This window comes from Muntiacus reevesi, chromosome 19 (assembly GCF_963930625.1).
Source record: "Muntiacus reevesi chromosome 19, mMunRee1.1, whole genome shotgun sequence".
Classification (NCBI taxonomy): Eukaryota; Metazoa; Chordata; class Mammalia; order Artiodactyla; family Cervidae; genus Muntiacus; species Muntiacus reevesi.
The window spans coordinates 20847789-20862770 of NC_089267.1; the positions used below are offsets into that span (position 1 = coordinate 20847789).

Consider the following 14982-nt stretch of genomic DNA (forward strand, 5'->3'; position numbering starts at 1 on the left):
TGACTGTATATATTTCCCAGCAAAAAAAAGTTCATGTTTATACTGGCTCCTCCCAAGTTACTGAGATGTTGTTTCCTGGGCTACAGTCTGCAGTTGAGTTGGAATATTCTTACTATAGGTCACTGGTTATTTGCATCAACATCACCTTCATATCTATAACATTCTGTATCTGCATCAGTCATCCTCTCACCTTTTTTCCAGTCTTATGTTTAAGGTTAACTTCCGTGTGTCACTCTGGAACCCACCTCTTTTCTTCCAGAACCTTCATTATTCTCTCCTATATTTCTACACTCTAACCAGTTACACCTCCACAAGCTATAAACACACTTAAATCTACTGTCTTTATAGGAATCCCACTTGAAAACTTTATCCCTTAAAACTGAATGATCAGGCTTCCCTGGCAGTCCAGTCATTAAGAACCTGCCTGCCAATACAGAGGACAAGGGTTTAACTCCTGCTCCAGGAAGATCCAAGACTCAAGCAACTAAGCCGGTGCACCACAACTCCGGGCCCGCGCTCTGAACCCCCCCCCCCCCCCCCGCCACAGTTGAGTCCATGAGCCACAACTACTGAAGCCCACGTGCCCTAAAGAGCAGCCCCCGCTTGCTGCAACTACAGAAAGCCCTCGTGCACCAGTGAAGACCCAGAGCAGCCATTAAAAAAAAAATTTTTAAATAATCATTATCACCAACACCTCCACCACCACTAATACCACCAACACTCTTATCATTTAGTATTTACTAAGTGCCAGGCACCGTGCCAACACTGTTTTCTCTGCCTGGAGGGCTCTTCACCACAGAGGGAGATGTTAACTAAACATCAGGTACTGGAACTTCCTGGTACACGACTGAAGTGACTTCGCAGTAGCAGTAGCAGTGGCTAAGACTCCATGCTCCCAATTCAGGGGGCCCAGGTTCAACCCTTGGTCAAGAAACTTGATCTTGTAACTAAAGACCCTGCATGCCACAACAAAAAGATCCTCCGTGCCCTAACTAGAACCCAGTGCTGCCAAATAAATAAGTGTTTTTAAAAATATGCCAAACAACAAGTATCAAAATAACTGGATAGCTATCTAGGAGGAAAAAAACTATAAATACTTATTTCATACCTTACGCCAATATAAATTCCAGATGGGTCAAACATAAGATATAACACCATAAAAATACTAGAAGAAAAATAAAGAGACTCTTTTTTATAATCTCAAAGCACAAAAAGTCTCTCTAAATATGATCTAAAATCCAAAAGTTATAAAACTCCAATAAATTCCATCAGTTTAAAACATACATAAAAAACTTTAAAGACAAAAAAGGAGAAAAATTTTCCTTTAATATATCCTCTATACAAAGTAGTAAGAGACCAATAGAATAAAAATCAAAGAATATGACCAACTTTCTCACACAAAAAGGGGAGGTGGGGTGGATTTAAATGGATTTTTAAAAAGAAACTCATCTCATTCAAAAGAAAATAAATGTAAATTAAAACTACAATGAGACACTAATTTTATCAGAAAGACAAAGATCAAAAAGGTTTATCACTATGTATAGAAAAGGGTGTGGAGAAATAGACACTCTACTCCATTGTTGGTGAATGTACACCAGTACAGTTTTATAAACAGCAATTCAGTAATATTTGCCAAAATGTAAAATGCATTCCTTCTGACTCAAGCAATTTTACTCCTAAGAGTTTATCCTGTAAAAATATATTCATGTGTGAAACGGCATAAGTACAAGAACAGTCACTGCATCAATGCATGAAAAAAATCTTCATAGTTAAAAGATAGTTATGGTATGTCCATGCAAAAGATTGCTCGTGTATCAAAAAAAAAAGGCAGCTACATATTTTCTAATATGAAATAGCCTGCAAGATAAATTGTAAAATGTCTCTTAAAACTAGATGCATATGTAATGCCACTTATGAGAAAATGTATATGTAAGCACATGTTTATGCTTAAATATGCATGAAAGATGTTTAGAAGAACATACAAGAAAATGGTTAATAATGGTTGCTCCAGGGAAGAGCACACGACTGGAGATGGAGATGGAAGGCAGACTTACTTTTTACTACAAACCTCTTCTGAATGCTTTACCAAGTGCATGTAGACATTTTAAAATAAACATACATCTTAAAAACACACATAAATGCTAATGTGTTGATTAGAGAGGCCACAGGCAAGTCAAGAAAACTCAACCATCACACATGAGCCTCTAGTCTTTTTCCAATATGCTAATTTTCTTGCTTTGCCCTTTCAGATCTGGAGAAACAAACATTATTTGTCAACCGCTTGATAAACTACTTATCTTCAGTTTCTTCACTGTTAGAAAACTAAACACCAAAAGAAAAAAAAAAAAAAAGAAACAGAAAACTAAACACCAATATACTAGAAATTTTATATCTAGAGTGGACTACTTCACATTAAGCATTTCTCCATCACCTTTTATTTATCATCTCCTAATTATCTTCTCCTTTCAGTACTTTTGTCTTCTGGATTTTAAATGAGCAGTCAATCCATCTATAATGCCTAGATCTTAAAGCTTTTATAATAGAAATTCTACATAAATTACCCTTTTCAAGGTATCAAATTAAGTTCCCAAAATACTTTTTTCATTTTAAGTATGTAGTCAGCCCTTCATATCTGCAAGTTTCACATCTGTTAATCGAACCAAGCTTGGATTGAAAGTATTTTAAAATTCCAGAAAGTTCCAAAAACAAAAGCTTGATTTTGCCTCATGCTGACCAACTATATTTACACAGCATTTTCAACTACAGCTGACGCTTGACCAACACAATGACCCTCTCACAGCCAGCTTTCCCTATGCTAGGTTCCTCCTAGTCACAGTTCCATATCTGCAATTTCAACCAAAGGCAGATCTTGGTAGTACTGCAGTACACATTTATTAACAAAAATCCAAGTATTAGTCAACCTATGCACTTCAAATCCATGTTGTTCAAGGTTTAACCATATTTACATAGCATTGATATTGTATTTAGATATTGGAAATAATCTAAAGATGATTTAAAGTATACTTGTATGCAAATATTAAGTCATTTTACATACAGGACCTAAGCATCTGTGGATTCTGGTATACAATTGGGGTCCTAGAACCAATACCTGACTGATACCAAGAGACTTCTGTATTTATATGAATGACAGAGGAAAAACAGTTATATTAACTATTTAGAAGGACATAAGTGAGTTTACATGTATGTACAGGAAAAACTTCTGTGTAGCAGACATAAACATTCCAAATCCATATTTTCCACTCCCATTTCAAATCACACTAAGTCAGAAATTCTAAATCTAACTGGTTCCTAATGATTATGATTTCCCCATTTGGAAATGATAGCACAGAACTACAGAACTCCTAGTTCTTTCTAGTTCCAGTTCTGTTTCCACTAGACTACATGCAAACAAGCTAACAAAGTGTTTGGTAGTTAGTTGACATGAAGACAAAGTACCAAAGCCTTAAGTAGTTTAAAATGTTAAACTGGAAAACATGATAGGTGGCAAAATAGTCACAAGTACTTAATTCCTTTGAGGCTCTAAAATTTTTCAGTGTCTTCCTAATACCTGAAAAGAACCACTTACATCAGTCACTCAAACCCTACAGGCAATAATTAAGGTACAAGAGAAAAGAATTCCCTAATTTGTTATGATACATAATTCAAACACTTAAAGGGAAAAAAAGAATATTAAATCTAAATAAAAGTGATACTATACAATATGTAACGAGAGAGGCACATACAGAGTACTATGAACATAAATATGGAAGTGACTAAGAGCTAGCACTTCTCTGAATCCTACGTATTTGAATTCAAATCTAGCAATGCCAGCTGTTACCAACTATATAACTGCAAAGCACAATATCTCTCCAAGTCTTCATTTCTTCACCTGAAAACAGAGACAATGCCACCCACCTCACAGAGTTACTATAATGATTAATGAAGCTGCTCAGCAAGGCATGCCACCAAATGTATATTTCACAAACAGCAGCTTTTATTACTACCATTTCTTCAGTAACAAAAAGAGAAAACTTTTATCCCAGAGCTCATGTTTGGTCTTCAGTATCTGTCACTGGTTTCCAAGCACTCTCCTCCAATGAAACCATACATACTAAGGTTACCAATGACATCCAAATTACCAAATATTACTTGGGGATAATGTTACTTGACTTCCCTGCTGTTGAATCATTACCACCACATTCACATCTCCAAGCAGTAGCGAAAGGACAGGGAACCACTGAAGCATTTAAGCATGGGCTCTCTATCCTACCACTTCTTCCAAAGGCATTTTCCCTTCTCCTGACATTCAAATGTTGGGCTTCTCTCAGTGTTCCACTGAGTCTTCCTTTCCTAATTCATACTCTCCTTGGACAGTTTCAATCTCTTCATGTTACTTTAACCTATGTGCTCATAATCCTCAAACCTGTCTCCTGCCCTCATGTTTCCCCTAAATTCCTGGCCCAATGCCTAGTGTTAATCTTATTTATGCTTTAAACAATACTTATTGATGGCAAAGAGACCAAATGAAGTACTCATGATGTGATATTTTACATCAGAGAGGTTAAGTAGGCCACCCAAATCACACTATCAGCAAAAGAGTTAGGATTCAGGATTCAAACAGATCTATTTCACAGTAAAGTCCAAGCTATTTCTACAACACTATGCTGCCTCCTCAGTGCATCTACAGGTCACAAGGTACTGCAAAAACAAAAATACGTAGAGCTTAAGGGCTTCCCTGGTGGCTCAGACGGTAAAGAATCTGCCCGCAATGCAGAAGACCCAGGTTCAATCCCTAGGTTGGGAAGATCCCCTGGAGAAGGGAATGGCTACACACTCCAGTATTCTTGCCTAAGAAATCCCATGGACAGAGGAGCCTAGAGAGGGCTACAGTCGTAGGACTGCAGAGTCAGACACAACTAAGTGACTGACAGTTTTCACTGTTGCTCTAGATAATTTGAAAAATTATATTCTCAATATTCATCGATAATACTTAAATGAAAATACAGCTCATTTAACACTGTATTGACTGAACAAGTTTTATTATCTAGTACATAGTCTACCATCAGTGGGTCAGTTTAGCACAGGGGAATGAACTGCTTAGTAAAAAGGGGGATGAATTTAAGCAAATACTAAAAAAATCATGAGTAAAAATCTATGGTAAAGATACAACAAGTGACTCATAGGAATGTAGAGTCAATAAGAGGGATAGAGAGATTTCCCAAAGGATATGTATAAATGAAGACTTAAGATGAGCACGTGTCAGCCTGGGGTTGGTGGGCATTTAAGGCAGAAGTAAGAGTAAATATAAAAGCACTAAAATCACCTTGGTCCATTCTGAAAACTCCAAGAAGTTCAGAAAACAGAAATGCACAATGCCAAATATATATATATATATAGTGAAGTAATTGGCCTCCAACTAATAAAATAAAATTTAAAAAAAAAAAAAAAAGAAAGTGAGCAAACAAAAACATATTTAGGACCCTGAGTTGATTAGATATAGTGATAACTCCTAGGTTTCTGGCTTGGGTAGCCAGGAAGAAAAGTAGAGGGTAAATACTTTAGAAATCAGAGAAAACAAACTTAAAACAAAAGGAACAAACAGAAATTAAAGGTGAAAATTTGTTTTACATGTGATGAAGTGTTAATGAGCTAGCTACAGGCAATTGTTAACCCTGAAGACTGGTTCACTACAAAGTGCCAATCAGGAGAGGTTGAGCCCTCAACAATGGCTCATAATCCTATTTATACCCTTGGTTAAGAGTTCAGCTATATTCCTAAAACACAAATCTGAACATGCTAGTCTCTGAAATATTTAAGACCAAAATGAAACAATATATTTAATGCATTAATAGCCTTGTGACCTCAGAAAGAGGATGCCAGTTAGACTTGGCGATTATGTACCACATAAAGTTTAGACTGTGAATTCAGAACACTGAGCTAGTAACTCAGATACACAACTAATTAAATTATAAATTACCCTGGGCACATCACCCATCGCCTAAGCTTCAACTCTCTCCAGTAAAAAGTGAGTAACTATTTATCTCTTGAGTTGTTCTGAAAAATCAGTGAGACAATTCATGTACATGTAAGTACCCAAGAAATGTTATGAAGGAAAAAGGAACATAGTGATATATATAGATCAGAAAATAGAGTAACTATATTAAAGTCCCTCCTGCTTGGAACGTTTTTACTCAAACCTCTACAAGGCTGCCAACTTGTCCACGGCTTACAAACGTTACGTCTACCATCTTTTGAACTTTCATATGGACAAGCATAGTGCTTTACATAAATGAACTAACTTAATCTTCTTTCCAGCCTGTATAGCCCTGTATATATTATTAACTTTATTTTACAAAGAGGAAATTGATGTAAAAGCTTGAATAGCCTATCTAAAATCACACAGATAGAAAACAGTGTGAATTCTACCTATTCTCTCTACCCAAACTGGTCTTTCAAAATGCAGTCAGGAAATCCTCAATAAGAACTAGAATAGTGTGGCAGAAAAGAATCACCCTTACTTGTAGTCCTAAGAATTGGGCGCCTACTATGGAGGTGATTTCAGACAAGTCCTTGTATTACTAAGAACTTAAGTTTTCTGAACTGTGTCGAACTTGGGATGCCACCAACCAGTCTCAAGAGAATGTCTGCTAGCAGCTGGTGACCATGACCTTACTTTTAAAAGGCCTCCTCTTATAATTATTGTATTTTTAGACAATGAATTTGCTTTAAATCATATGTTAACAAGGTGAGAAAACACATGTGCAGGGACCAATAACACTCGTTATCTATACGTTAATACCACATCAAAAGTTAAAACCTACCTAGATAAAACGAGACAAATGGCTACCTGGCTACAAGTCTCCCCAAAACACCAGGGCCAGATTGGGTTTCTGACTTACTCTCCTGAAAACAAATGTGACCAATTTTGTCTATTAACATTCACGTTGTCAGTTGTCCCACTACTTCTAACTGGGTCTGTGACACCTACATCAATCATATTGGGCTAACAGGACAAAGAAAATGTGTATGACCACACCAAATAGCTCCATTCCTCTGGACAGGGTAACCCAAGCTCTGACTCTATCTAGACCAGGATCAAAACTGCTATGAAATGTAACCTGGTTCTTACTCCTGCTTGGGCTCCCAGTTACAAAAAATTATTTTATTGATATTTGGCCCCTGATTTTTTCAATCCAGATTATTAAGTTTGTCTCTTCCAAATTAAAACAGTTTTGCATCAACATGACAGTGATGGAGAGATACCAGCCACTCCTCAGAATAGATCCTGCCAAAATAACAAGTCACCCCGGGTCTCTTGGTGAGACAGAACAAGAGCTCTGTGACCCCAACTAGGCAGAGTGTATGAGCTCCATGTCAGTCTAAAGAAGCTAGAGAAGACAGACCTCTGCCCTTCATCCTCCTAATAAAGATTTCTTGGGGTTCATCTCAGGGGGGATTTGAGGCAGACATTATTTTGCCAACAAAGGTCCGTTTAGTCAAGGCTATGGTTTTTTCAGTGGTCATGTATGGATGTGAGAGTTGGGACTATAAAGAAAACTGAGCGCCGAAGAATTGCTGCTTTTGAACTGTGGTGTTGGAGAAGACTATTGAGAGTCTCTTGGACTGCAAAGACTCCGATACTTTGGCCACCTGATGTGAAGAGCGGACTCACTGGAAAAGACCCTGATGCTGGGAAAGACTGAGGGCAGGAGGAGAAGGGGACAACAGAGGATAAGATGGTTGGATGGCATCACCGACTCAACGGACAAGGGTTTGGGTGGACTCTGGGAGTTGGTGATGGACAGGGAGGCCTGGCATGCTGCGGTTCATGGGGTCGCAAAAAGTCGGACACGACTGAGCGACTGAACTGAATAGTTTCTCCCCAGTGGACAGAAACTCTATAAAAACCAGAAACTCCATAAAAGCAGGACAATGGAAGAGTCTGGGCCCCTGCCCAGGTAAAATATAAAAGATCACTTATTCCTCATTCTTGAAGTCAAGGAGACCTTGTGGACTACACATGAAAGGCTCCTTAGAGGTCAAAAAGGGAGGAGGCATCACCTCACGGTAAGTGATGTCAACTACCCATAAGCCTCTGTGCTAGAATCCATCTTGGCTAAAAGATGAGCAGGCACACATGGGAAGTTCCTAAGCTATACTGAATACAGACTCAGAACCAGGCAAATCAAAATGACTGGTCAAATGAAACCCGGAAGAAATGGCTCCTAAAAAGTAATTCAAACTACCATGAGGGCGCAATTCTTTTCTGCCTAATAAATACATGTCTCACTTAAAAAAAAAAAAAAAAATGGATTCCTACCATCTAAAACGTGGTCAAGTAGCTTAATCTCCCTAATCCAAATTATGAGTGGAGACCTTGCCTACAAAGATTTTAAGCTCCTGAAGGGAGGAAAGGGAATGCCATACTAACTTGTATTTCTCACAAAATATAATATGTATTCAACCAGTAGGTTTATTTTTTTTTTTTGAAGAGCTCTCTAAAATCAAAATATCTTCCCTAAAGCCTTGTATCTATGTCAACTGTTACAAAGCTACAAATTATGGTGACTTATAATCAAAGAATTTTTAAAATTTTAAATTCCTTCTGTAACCCCTGAAAATATTTCACTTAATTTTAAAATATCTTACTTACTTACTACTTTAGGAAACAATTTAGCTTTATCAATACTGTACTTCATTCTAATGTTTTCTCAATTATTCTCTGGGTACAAGAGATAGAAAATTCAACATTTTATTAGCACAAAACCCAGTTTCACAATTGAACAATTCCCCAAATTTTAGGGGGCAAGCACATCTCTGGAGGTGGAAGAATTATCATCACCCTATTGCCTGGAGAATCCCAGGGATGGGGTCGCACAGAGTCGGACACGACTGAAGTGACTTAGCAGTAGCAGTAGCAGCATGATAATAAACAGATTTTCTTAGGGGTCCCTCCAGTGGTTAAGAGTCTGTGCTCCACTGCAGGGGGTACAGGTTTGATCCCGGCTCATAGTTGGGGAACTAAGATCCCACATGACACACGACATGACCAAAAGATTTTAAAAAATAATAATAAGCTGACTTTGAAATCATTTATAATAATTAACCAAGTAACACTGAGCTCCTTATGTAATATGGTCTATTGAACTCTATGGTCTTGAAGCATAAGGTACAATTTAGCATAATGAAAGCCGTGGACACAAGTTTTTAAAATTTTTAAATAACAGAAGAGTCATTTTTTTAAATTCCTTGAAAGAAGCTGCTTTGACTAAATATCTGTACTTTCTGCCAGTATCTATACTATAATCCTTTGTAGAAAGCAGCTCTTTCTGCCCTATATTAGTTTCTAAAATCCATAAAAATCAAGGAATTCAAATTAGAAAGGGCAGGGACTCCCCCGGTGGTCCAGTGGCTAGGCCGCTGGGCTCCCAGTGCAGGGAGTCCAGGTTTCATCCCTGGGCAGGGAGCTAGATCCCAGGTGCCCCAACTAAGACCAGGTGCAGTCAAATAAATAAATAAAAATAAAAATTAAAAAGTTTAAAAAGGGGGGCTGGCAGTGAAAAGATCAAGGATCTACGGCAGGATGTGAATTTGGACATCACGGGCATAGAAACACTGGCTCTTTTATCACTTCTGATAAATTTCGACTTTCAAACCCCGTACCTTTCATGCATGGGCAAAAAAAAAAAGGTGTCACATCAATTTCTACTTCCTGACCTGTTTGGTGAACACCCTTTACGTTTTATTACCTACGCTGGAAATCCGGAATCACGGATATCCTGGGTTACTTATCTCGCTGCTGAATTTTTTTTTTTTTTTAGAAATCCGCAACATGATACAAGAACAGAAGCCCTATATCCTGTCTCCTCCATCCCCCAAGAAAAGAACGGGTCCCTTTCACAGAACAGTCGATTCACTCTGCACTTCATCGTTAGCATCCCCAGAGTGAACGAAAACTTCTGTGACGCGACGAAGGGGCTGAGGGATACGGGCGCCTCGAGGAATGGCTTCACAGTCAAGGCTCGAGGGACAGGGACAGGAGACAACCACCAGAAACAAACAGCGCGACGTCGCTGGAGGGCGTGGCAGGAGAACCGCAACGTAGCGCGCTGCCCGCACACACCATTCATTAGCTCGGGGAGGAGGCGGGGAGGTGGCCGCTGGGACCCGGGCCACACGGCCGGCCTCGCGCCGCCTCGCGCGGAGCCCGGCGGCCTCGGCGCCGCGGAGTCCCCGGCCCGCTGTCCCCCGCACCCTGCGGGAAGATCACACCGTCCCGTCGCCTCTGCCCGGCTCCGTACGGCCGTGCGCGGCCGAAGCCTCCCTCACCAGTCGCTAGATGAAAATGCGCCAGTGGTCTCCGCGGGGTGGGCGCACGGCCGCGCAGGGACTCATCCTCAGTGAAGGCAGCAGGAGAAAGCGAAGGGCGCCAGTGGAGGCCGGTCCCCAGGCCCGGGTCAGCTCTGGAGGCGGCTGCAGCTACAGCCGCGTCTACAGGCGCCTGGAAGTGGGGTGGGGAGGTGGGTCTGGGAGGAAAGGCCGGCGCGGGCGGGACCTAGGAATAAGGCGGGCGCTGATTGGCTGGGGCTCGTGTATGCCTCTTGAGGATTGGCTAATGTCTGCCCAGAAGACCTCGCGTGGCAGCACCGAAACTGTGGCCTTTCCCTGGCGCCCTAAAGGAACTTGACCCCGCCGGCCTTGGGACTGCCAGCTCTGGCGGGTGGGGGGGTGCCGAGGGGGACGGGGTGGGGGAAGGCCGCGGTCGGGGCCTCAAGCCAACTGGGGGTGGTGGAAATGTCCGTCCCGCGGTCAGCTGTCGCCCAAGGGGAAACCGTGTTCGCCCCCATAGCTGGAAACTTGGCAGTTCACGATAAACCCTGGTGGAGAGACTGAACTTTGGGAACCTGGACGGATGCCTTGGTCACCACGCAACAGAAAGCAAAGGCGTAGGCATCTGGCACCGGAGTTTCCTCCCCGACGCCCTACCAGCGGGGTCACTGAAAAGCTCAGGCAGAGAGACAGCCTCGCCCCTCCCACACCCAGATGATCCGGGGGGTCACTCCCTGGTCAGAAGGCGTCATGGACTTCCCAGATCATCGCTGTGCGGGTCCAGCCGCCGACCCGGGGCCCGCCAGTCACCAGCTCACGCCACTCTGCCTGACGCCAGGCTGGCACTATCCTCCCCCGCCTTTAACTCCGCACGGAAGGGCAGTTTTTTTAAATGGTCGCGTGAAAAATGAGGGAGGAAAAGCAAGCAGCCAATAATCGATACTAGGATAGCTAAAAAGAAACTCCCTGCCTGGGAATGCCTAATACAGTAGGCGCCCGGTCAGTGTTTGTTCGGGGAGGGTTGGGTGACTCAGAACAAACAACACGAGGAGTCAGGAGGCAGGCTGTGCGGCTCTGCCACGTGGTCAGTTATACAAGCCATTTCGTCTCATCTGTAAAACGAAAGAGTTGGACTAAACTAAATGTCTTCTTCGGGACAGCCCATTCAGCGGTACTCTTTCTGGAGCCTGCCCTGTGGAAGCCCAAAGACACCCAGCTGGTTAGTGAAGGGAATAACTAGCTCCTTTCTGTCTCTTTGCCCCTTATTCTAAGTGCCCTTCTTTGACAGGTATCAAAAACTAGTTTATAATGTAAACATTGAAGTGATTTTTGAAAATAAGCTATGTATGACGACTTTTATATTCATGCACAAAGAGGCTAGCAATGCCAAGTAAAATAATATAAATAAATGCACTGACCAAAGATGAAATATTTTATCAGTCTCTGGACAAGTTAATTGGCTTTTTGGAAGCCTCTGTTTCCTCATTTGTAAAATAGGAGCAACAGTGCATATTACTGTTCTGAAAATGTAATTATATAGAGACATATTGCACTTAGCACAGTGCCTGGAACACAATAACACTTCCTAAATGGTAGATGTTACTTTTTATAAATAAGAAGTGTTTCCTCAGCAGTGGAATTATTCTAGTTCCATTGCAATTATTCCATTCATTTTAACAATAGCCGGTGTCAGGCACTTGTAAACAATAGGGATCCGATTCCTGAACAAAACACTTATATAGACCCAGATAATCCCACACATAAGAATTGTTTGCAACTTGTACAAAAACCGCAAATAATACTATGATAAATTGAAGCTCCCAAAGAAGTGACACTTGAACTAAGATTGGAAGAATGAGTATATGATAACAAGATGAAGCAGGTGAGAAAGGACACTGCAAGCCAAGGGATGTGAGATTGCTCTCCATTTCCCTGGAAGATTAGATGTCTTCAAAGATACTGGTAATTTGCAGGATGGAATACTGCAATGATTAGGAAATAGTACAAATAAAGGAACATGAAAAACGCATTGGCAATGTGGTTAGTGAAGGAAGAGATCAAAATTAGCCATTAAAAAAAAATTCTCTTTGTGCTGACACATAGAAGAAGAGAGAGAACTATACCAGTAGCAATTATGTGTGGTGGGTTATGGTGACTCTTAATTTCTATCATGTTGAATTTGTCATTTTTATTTGCAATAATTAAAGTTACTTCATTAAGTTAAAAAAAAAATGGCATAAAATGACTGGCATCTCCAAAGTAGGCTTAGGAAATTCCCTGGTGGTCCAGTGGTTAGGACTCTGTGCTTTCTCTGCCTAGGGCCTGGTTTCAATTCCTAGTCAGAGAACTAAGAATCCAGAACCCATATGGTATGGCCAAAAAATAAACAATTTTTTTAAATTAAATTAGGCTTAAAGCAAGAAATCTAAGGATGGCTTTAGAAGATTACAGTGATTTAGAGGCAGAGAAGTAGGAAAATAATCCAGGCCTCAGGAATGGAGCTTGAGATGAGGCCAAGACAGAGCATCACAGAGATGTTTAAACCACACCATTTCCAATAAACTCCATAAATGCCACTTTCCCATGTTAATTGTGCTATCCTTCATAATCAGAGTATACTGTGCTACCATTGAAGTTGTACAGTGACAAGGAATGCAGTACTGCCCCAAATTCAGCTGGTGACAGAAGAAAGAATATCAGAATTTGTATGGTTGCAATGAACCAAAACCCAGACCTGCTCAGGTTTTGCAAGAGTGGTTATCACTACTGGAAGATCAGCAATGCAGCTGGGCTACAGATGACGAGAACTTTATTGTTTGACCTGATTTTCTTTTACTCCAAATTGCCTTCCAGATAAGAACACTTGGCTGGAAGCAGCTTGCTGACACTCACCTCGGTTTTACCACAAGGGAAGACAGCACTGACCCTCTGCCTCAAGCACAAAAATCTCAGGGCCCCTGATGTACCCTGAAACTGTCTCAAATTAGGTGAAGCGTAAGGGCATCATGACTGACAGACTTTATTAGAGTTCTATAGTGACTCAGTGGTAAAGAATCTATCTGCCAATGAAAGAGACATAGGTTCAGTCCCTGAGTCAGGAAGATCCCCTGGAGAAGGAAATGACAATCCACTCCAGTATTCCTGCCTGGGAAATTCCATGGACAGAGGAACCTGGGCTGGCTACAGTCCATGGGGTCGCAAAGAGTCAGACATGACTTAGCAACTAAACAACAAATGAAGCAGAATGACAAGTAGTTCCCCAAAAGAAGACAGGGTACAATGGCAGATAAAATTAGATAACTCTAGGGTGTTTCTGTGTTTTTAGATCCAGGGGTTATGGTCTCCACTGCATGCTTCCAATGGGAAGATTATCCTTCTAATTCTCATTTAGAGGAGGCAACCTCCTCACAAATCTGTGATGCCTTCCCTGATGTCCTTTCCTAACAGTTATCCTCTCTTCTCTACTAGTTCTATAGCTTATTCATATTACTGTGTCACACTGGGTTGTTTTTTAAATTTATTAGTTTTATATGTGGGTGCAATACAAGCAAAGGTCCTGAAGGCAAACTGAATATAAAAATTTCCTTTTATTATTACTAGCTGTGAGACCTAAGGCAAATTATACAACCACTCTAGGCCTCAATCTCCTCACCTCTGACAGGTGGTTAACAGTACCTCCTTCATAAAGGCCTTATGAAGTTTAATGATTTGATACAAATCTCAGTGCCGTTGTTAGTGTGCCTAATAAATGTTGATATCCCTGAAATCTTCTGGATGAACATGTTTGAATGGGTGAGTTTGAGGGGTGGGATTGGGAGACCCAAGAAATGACCCACAAGATGGCAATGTTTGGATATAACTTTAGAAATATATAAGCTTCAAAGCAGAGTTCACCAATAAATCCAAAAATTGAAGGCAAATACTGGAGAAATTCAAGACTATTTTAAAGCCTACATGAGGCAAACAAAAGTTGTAAGAAATCAAATCTATGGATTTGGGAAGCTTAGCATTCTTTTATAATCAGGACAAACCATTCCCCCTTTACTACGAGAATTTGTAGTGCTCGTTTCTTAGCCCAAATTAACTTAGATTTTCTTGTGTTCCTTCTTGCCTAACTATGTAATTAAATCATATTATCACTACTTCTTTAAGAAGAGGGAGTGGCAGGAGAAGGAAGAGGAGGTGAGGGGATTGGGGAGGAGGAGAAGAAAAGCAAGTTGGATTTAAGATGGCAGGCTGGGCACATACTGCATGCCACAAATCTCTAGACCTGGCAGGAAAAGCATCTTTAAAATTGAATTTTAAAATTCATAAATGAGTGCATTGAAAGATAAGAACGTTGGCTATTGATGGTCCAGAACTTAGGAGGATTCTCTGAAAGATGAATAGGAGGCTGGATTGGACAGTAGAAAGTAGTAACAGCCTCAAAACCAACAAGACAGGACTGCTACAAAAGACAACAGCAGTGCGAAAGTGTTCCACAGCCAGGGTGGCAGAAAGGAATTCATACTAAGCCACCAAGTGATTAACTGGACTATCACAACAGGAGCAGATAAGCTAATTGAATCTTCCTTAGCCTCCCTCTTCAATGAACACAGTTGGGATATCTGCCTCCAGATAGAATATTGGACCTTCAGTTTAAAAGACAGGACA

The 14982-nt window shown here is 40.8% G+C and overlaps 1 protein-coding gene across 4 annotated transcripts in view; it reads right to left on the reverse strand.

Annotated features, from left to right (window-relative positions):
* IBTK (inhibitor of Bruton tyrosine kinase) overlaps nucleotides 1-10521 on the reverse strand; it is an 89035-nt gene extending 78514 nt beyond the window's left edge. For all 4 annotated transcript variants that reach the window (XM_065911345.1, XM_065911343.1, XM_065911344.1 and 1 more), the window contains exon 1: nucleotides 10330-10521. The gene's annotated coding sequence lies outside the window, so the exon portion shown is untranslated. The remainder of the gene's footprint in view (nucleotides 1-10329) is intronic.
* Nucleotides 10522-14982: the final 4461 nt, after the last annotated feature.